This window comes from Eumetopias jubatus, unplaced genomic scaffold (assembly GCF_037043125.1).
Source record: "Eumetopias jubatus isolate StellerSeaLion01/CBP00866 unplaced genomic scaffold, mEumJub1_p1.0 scaffold_6, whole genome shotgun sequence".
NCBI lineage: Eukaryota > Metazoa > Chordata > Mammalia > Carnivora > Otariidae > Eumetopias > Eumetopias jubatus.
The window spans coordinates 95207272-95213874 of record NW_028274812.1 but is presented as its reverse complement, the minus strand read 5'-3'; the positions used below and the strand labels follow the sequence as shown (position 1 = coordinate 95213874).

At 44.1% G+C, this 6603-nt stretch overlaps 1 pseudogene; it reads left to right on the top strand.

The window, feature by feature from the left end:
* Window positions 1-4017: 4017 nt before the first annotated feature.
* On the top strand, window positions 4018-6056 carry LOC148164110 (uncharacterized; annotated as a pseudogene).
* The last annotated feature ends 547 nt before the right edge of the window (window positions 6057-6603 follow it).

Below are 6603 nucleotides of genomic sequence, written 5' to 3'. Positions count from 1 at the left end.
ACATGCAAATTACAAACAAGAAGTATTTGGGATAATTTTTAAAATCCAGTCTGACAATTTTGGTGTCTTAATCATAGTATTTAGTCCATTAATGTTTAATGTAATTACTAACATATTTGGGTATAAATCTATCTTGCTTTTTGTTTCTATTTAACCTTCTGGCTTTTTGTTCCTTTGTTCCTGCTTTCTAAACTTCTATTTAACTAATCAAGTATTTTTCAGTCTTCCATTTTATCTTTTCTGTCGGCTTTCTTTTAGAGATTTTCTTTATTTGAGAGAGAGAGAGCAAGACAGAGCACATGCAGAGGGAGAGGGAGAAGCAGGCTCCCCGCTAAGCAGGGAGCCGGATGTGGGGCTCGATCCCCAGGACCCTGAGATCATGACCTGAGCCGAAGGCAGACGCTTAACCAGCTGAGCCACCCAGGCGTCCCTCTGTTGGCTTTTAATTAAGCATTTTCATTAGTCTTTTAGTGGTTACTCTAAAGATTATAATATGTATCTCATTCTTGACTAAATATGATCTACCTTAAATTAGTACTTTCACCACTTCATCAGTAACACAAAACAGTTTAACTCCATTTACCCTCCTCCTGCTTTTGTGACATTGCTTTTGAATATTTTTCTCTCACAAATGTTATAAACCCCATGAGACTATTGTTGTTGCTTTAAGTTACAAATATTTTTCCATATTTATCCCATTACCCTTCCTGGGGATCTTCTTTCCTTCCTGCAGATTCTTGGGATCATTTCTTTTACCCCGAAGAACTTCTTTTAGGATTTCTTATATTTAAGTCCTGCTAGTTACAACTTTGCTCAACTTTTAATTGTTTGAAAATGTCCTTAATTTGCCATAATTTTTGAAAGATTTTTTTTTCCAGAATACAGAATTCTAGATCAGCAGGGTTTTTTTTTTTCCCCCTCAGCACTTTAAAAATATCATTCCACTGACTCCTACTTCCCTAATTTTTTTAAAGATTTTATTTATTTATTTGATAGAGTGAGCAGCACAAGCAGGGGGGGCGGCAGGCAGAGGCAGAGGGAGAAGCAGGCTCCCCGCTGAGCAGGGAGCCCGATGCGGGGCTCAATCCCAGGACCCTGGGATCATGACCTGAGGCAAAGGCAGACACTTAACCGACTAAGCCACCCAGGTGCCCTGTACTTCCATAATTTTTGTTGAAAACTTAACTATTTGTCTTAGTATTGCTCTTTGAAAATGATCTGGTCTGAAGCATATGTTTCTTACTCGTCTGTATTTTCCATATCCCTTCATCATATACTATAAGCTTCTTAATGACAAGGACCATTTCTGACTTGTTCATTCTCAGCATCTGGAATTATACCTGGTGCTTCTATATTTAATGCATAATTTTTAAAAGAACTTACAAGTGAATGACTGAATTATTTAAGTATAGTGCAATGCCTAACAGAAGTAGCAGCTTAACAGAGTGAATGAATGAAGCCATTGTCCCTTGACAAAATCCACACTCTTATTTCTAAGAGCCATTCAGATGGTTGCACAGACCTCCTGCTTAAATTAAATTTCACCATTGCATAAACATTTTCTTTTCTACGTTAATAGCTTTGATAAACTCGACTTTCATATTATATCTCCAGATAATATCTGAAAATAAGATATTAGTAGAGGTAAGATTCTTTTTAGCTTATTTATTATATTAAAGATGAGCCAAACCAAAATGTGTTCTATTGCAATTAACTTTTAGATAAATTGAATCCATAATGTAATTTCCAAAGGATGGAGATTTATTAAACACAGAGATTAAAGGAGGTTACAGTGATTTTAAGCAAATAAAGATGATGCTCATTCTCAGAAAGCATCAGCCTTAACAACCAGCAGAGCCAGACTTACAAACAGATGAAACTTCTACCCCTTGCCAAAGTAAAGGAAACACATTTAAAAACAAATTGGTTTTGCCTATTACTCTCAGCTATTTTTTTGTAAATAAGAATATTCAGCCTTCCTGTCTGTTAACAAAGGTTACAAAATCGACCAAGTTTCACCTCAGTGATTACTTAAAAGACTTCTAGAATTCCTTTATATCACTTTACAACACAGGAGGCGAACCTTTGAAGCTCAGATGCTTATCCAACCTCTAGTTCTTTAATGGAAGGAGAAAAGAGGCTGTGCATTAATCAGAGTGAACAATTGTTGTGCCATATCCATAGAGGTATAGAAGAGAGTGGGGAAACAAAGACCTGACCATTTGTTTCTGAGCCACCTATGTGATTTTGGATCAGTCACACCAGGAACTTCTCTCACAATGGGAAGAGTTGAGACCTGGCTATCTCTATTTTGAAACATCCGTCTGGGTACAAAGCTTTCTTGAAATCGGGAATAGCGGTAGATACATTATTTGTTTGTTCAACAAATACTTGTACACCTACTATGTGCTTCAGTGCTTTGGAGCTTTTTGTGAATAAAATAGTCAAAATCCTGATGGTAAAGCAGCCCACGTTCAGTAGGAGAGGAAGAGTGACAGAGGCAGGACAGTGAGAAAGTGCTGCGAGCAGGAAAGAGCCGGACGCAAGGCTGTTGAGAGTGGGCTGCACAGGAGCTGCCTGGATGATGGGGCAGAGACAGTGGGGTGGAAGTGAGGAACTCAGAGCATTCATAATGAGGCAAGAGACTTCTAGAAACTAGGAACATGGAGATATCAGGACTTTCCAACTGTGAACACATTTCCCAGTGTAATGGATGCCATGTGAGGCTGACGAGCACCCATAAAGAGAACTGTTCTAGAAAGGGCTTTCCGGAAGTGCCCCTAGAGTTACTGTTAGTGATAATTATTTCTTATTAGTGCCTATTAATATAATAGCTACAACTATTTGTGGCATATGCTTGCTTTGTACCAGGCATGACACTGAGGGCTGTAGAGGCTACCTCATGTCACCCTCTACTAACCCTAATGGTGTGGGCACATTTTAATCCATATTATAGATATGGCCGTGAAGTCTTGGAGAGGATCATTTCCTCAAGTTCACAGAACTAACCAATTTGGAACCACAGTATTAACAGGAGTCTGCCAGATGGCAGAACTATTGTGCTTGGTAGGGGTCAGAATATGTGACTGAATATCCAGAATTATTTAACAAATATTTATCAGGTACCCACCATGAGCCAGAAACCGCACCAAAATTATAGAACAGAGGGGCCTTACGTACGTGTAATCCTCTCATTGTAGGCATGAGAAAACTGAGGCTTATGGAAGTTGAGGGAATTTACAATAAAGTAACCTCCTATCTTTGTCACCTATGAATGGGAGACAAGAGCTGAAAAGACAGAAAGAAATGACAGCTCTATAAATTTTTATTTTAAAACATTTAGGTGGTGACATCACCATGACCTCAGCCTCTGGCCCCCCCACAAAGGTCAACAATTCCATAGCTATCCACAAACCAAAATAACTCAGCGCAGGGGAGCGGGGTGGGGAGGCTCAGGAGTCCATTTAAGCAACCTCAGCAACGCAGGAGAACACAAAACCGAGCCCAGCGGCACGTAAAGGGAAGGAAGAACAGCTTCATCTGGCCTCCATCGTTTCACGCCTCCCCTCCCCCGGGCCCGCACTATTCTAGGCCCAGAGGGAACGCCCTAGCTAGAGAAAGTTCTCGTGCTGGGAAAAGGAAAGCAGATGGTCAACCGGCTTGGGGAGCCTTTCCAGATACTTGCTTCCATGTCACTCCACCTGAAGACCAGCAAAGCTGAGTTGTGGAGAGATGGTCAGGGACTAGGCAGAAGAGCAGGGGCGACCGGTCGGAGCCACACAGCAGGGCGTCCCCACTAACGTGCTCTGCAGAGGAGCCCAGCAGCTCTTGTTGCTGAAAGAAGCGATGGCATGCGCAGTTGTCACACATCCCGCGCAGATTTTCCTGGGTTTTCACCCCAGGGCCATTTCCCCGCCGCCTGAGTTCCTCTCCACTCCCTAGCCAGCTCCACCCCCACCAGAGCCCAGGATCCCCACTGGCAAGCCCCCCAAGTCTCTGCAGCAGCAGAGGTACGCAATGCAAGGCCAGGGTCCCTGCGGCGGACCCTCCCTCACAGGTGCGGGCTTGAGGCTAGCCGCTCTAGCTGTGCACCTGCCCGCCCTTGCCCTACCCATCACCAGCCTCCCCAGCTGTGCACAGGCCCGGTGGGGGGGAGGGGGGGGTGCGGAGATCCTGCGGCCACAGGAGTGGCTACAGAGAGCCGAAGGCCCTGCAGCTGCTCCCGGACCTGGCCTTCGCGCTGTCCGGTCACTGGCCTCCACGCCTGGGCCTGCGGGCCGCTTGCCGCTAGCCGCGCGCCTGCGCCCTGCTGACCAAGTCCCGCCGCCAGCCCCTACTGCAGGTGTGCGTGCCCCGGCGAGAGCCAGAAGCCCGGCTGCGCGCCTCCAGCTTTCACTGTGCCCGAAGCAGCGTAAGGAAGGAAGAAGTAAAATCGTCTTTGTTTGCTGATGACATAAAAAAAAAAAAAATCCCAACAATTCCACCAAAAAAAAAAAAAAAAAACCTGTTAGAATAATTCAGTAGTAAAGTTTCAGGATATAATATGAACCTACAAAAGTCAGTTGCATTTCCATACACTGACAAAGAACTCTGAAAAAGAAATAAGGAAAACAATCCCATTTACAATAGCACCAAAACCAATACCATACTTAGGAATAAATTTAACCAAGGAACTGTAAGACAAAAACTGTAAGGCATTAATGAAAGGAATTAAGACAAAAATAAATGGAAAGATATCTCATGTTCATGGATCAGGGAATTGATATTGTTAAAGTGGCCATATTACCAAAAGCGATCTACAGATTCAGAGTAATCCCTATGGAGATTCCAAAGGTAGTTTTCACAGAAATAGAATTAATGATCTTAAAGTACATATGGAACTACCAAAGACCCCAAATAGTCAAAGCAATCCTGAGAAAGAACGAAGCTGGAGGCATCATACTTCTGATTTCAAACTGTACTGCAAAGCTGTAGTAATCAAAATAATATGGTACTGGCATAAAAGTAGATACAGAGACACCCCCCGCCAAAGAAAAACAAAACAGAATTGAGAGCCTAGAAATAAACCCTTGTATAGACGGTCAACTAATACTTGACAAGGGAAGCAAGAATTATACAATGGAGAAAGGCTGGTTTCTTCAGTAAATGGTGCTGGAAAAACTGGGTGTTCACATGCAAAACAAGGCAAATTGGACCCCTATCTTACACAACTCATGGAAATTAGACATAAGACCTTAAACTGTAACACCTAGAAGAAAACAGGACAAAAGCTCCCTGACACGCTTTTGGCAATAATTATTTTGAGAGGACAACAAAAGCACAAGCAACAAAAACAAAACCAAGTGGGACTACACCAAGCTGAAAATGCTTCTGCCCAGCAAAAGCAATGAGCCCCAAAATGAAACAGCAACCTTACAAGAGGGTCAGCAAAAGGGCAGAAAATATGTGTCAATCATATATCTAATAAGGGGTTAATTTCCAAAATATGTAAGGAACTCAACCAACTCAAAAGCAAAAAACAAAAACCAATGAAACAAAAACAAAACCAAAACTGATCTAAAATGGTCAAAGACCGAGCCTCAGCTTGCAGAGGACTCAGCAGCCTCCCCCTGGACCCCCCCCCCCTCCCCTGGCTGCCTGAAGCTCCATCCCCAGGCCCTCCTTCTCCCACCATTTTCCTCCATTTCCACTGAGGAAAAGGAATCCTACAGGATCCACTACCCAGAAACTCCACTCTCTCGATCCCTTTGCGGATGCAAGTAAGGGTGACGATCTGCTTCCTGCTGGCACTGAAGATTATATCCATGTAAGAATTCAACAGAGAAATGGCAGGAAGACCCTTACTACTGTCTAAAAACTTGCTGATGATTATGATAAAAAGAAACTAGTGAAGGCTTTTAAGAAGAAATTTGCCTGCCATGGTGCTGTCATTGAGCTTCCAGACTATGGAGAACTAATTCAGGCACAGGGCAACCAGCACAAGAATAGATGCCAGTTCCTCCCTCATAGAGATCGGACCAGCTAAGGACGACCAGCTGGAGGTTCATGGGCTTTAAGTGCTTTGGGCTCACTGAAGCTTAAGTGAGGATTTCCTTCCCATAAGTAGAATTCCCCTTCTGTCCTTTGTCACAAGTTTAAAAACCTCACGGCTTGTATAATGGGACCATTTGGGGTCTGCTTTTCACTTGGACGAGTGTCACTCCTTCATGCCATAAACTGAAAAGCGTCATGCTGTCTAGTCTTGAAGTCCCTCATTTAAACAGAGGTCAAGCAGTAGGCGCCTGGCAGTGTCCGGCCTGAAACCAAGCAGTAACGAGATGTCTCGGTCAAGCCCAGAGCCCCAAGATCACGGCCAGCTGTGTCTGGCCGGGAGCTCCTTGGCTCTCCCTCTTCAGAGTCCCCTGCCCTAAGAGAACGTCACCACCCGAAGAGCTCGTGGGGAAGCTGAGAGGACAGGAGGGGGTCAGACAGCACCAGCAGCTGTGCTGCTAGAGGGAGTCATTGGTAGTCCAAGCACGAGCCCTGGTGTCTCCAGCCTGACCAGGGGGCAGAGCTCAGAGCAGCCACCTTCCCTCTAGTCACATGTGATGGGACATCGGGCTC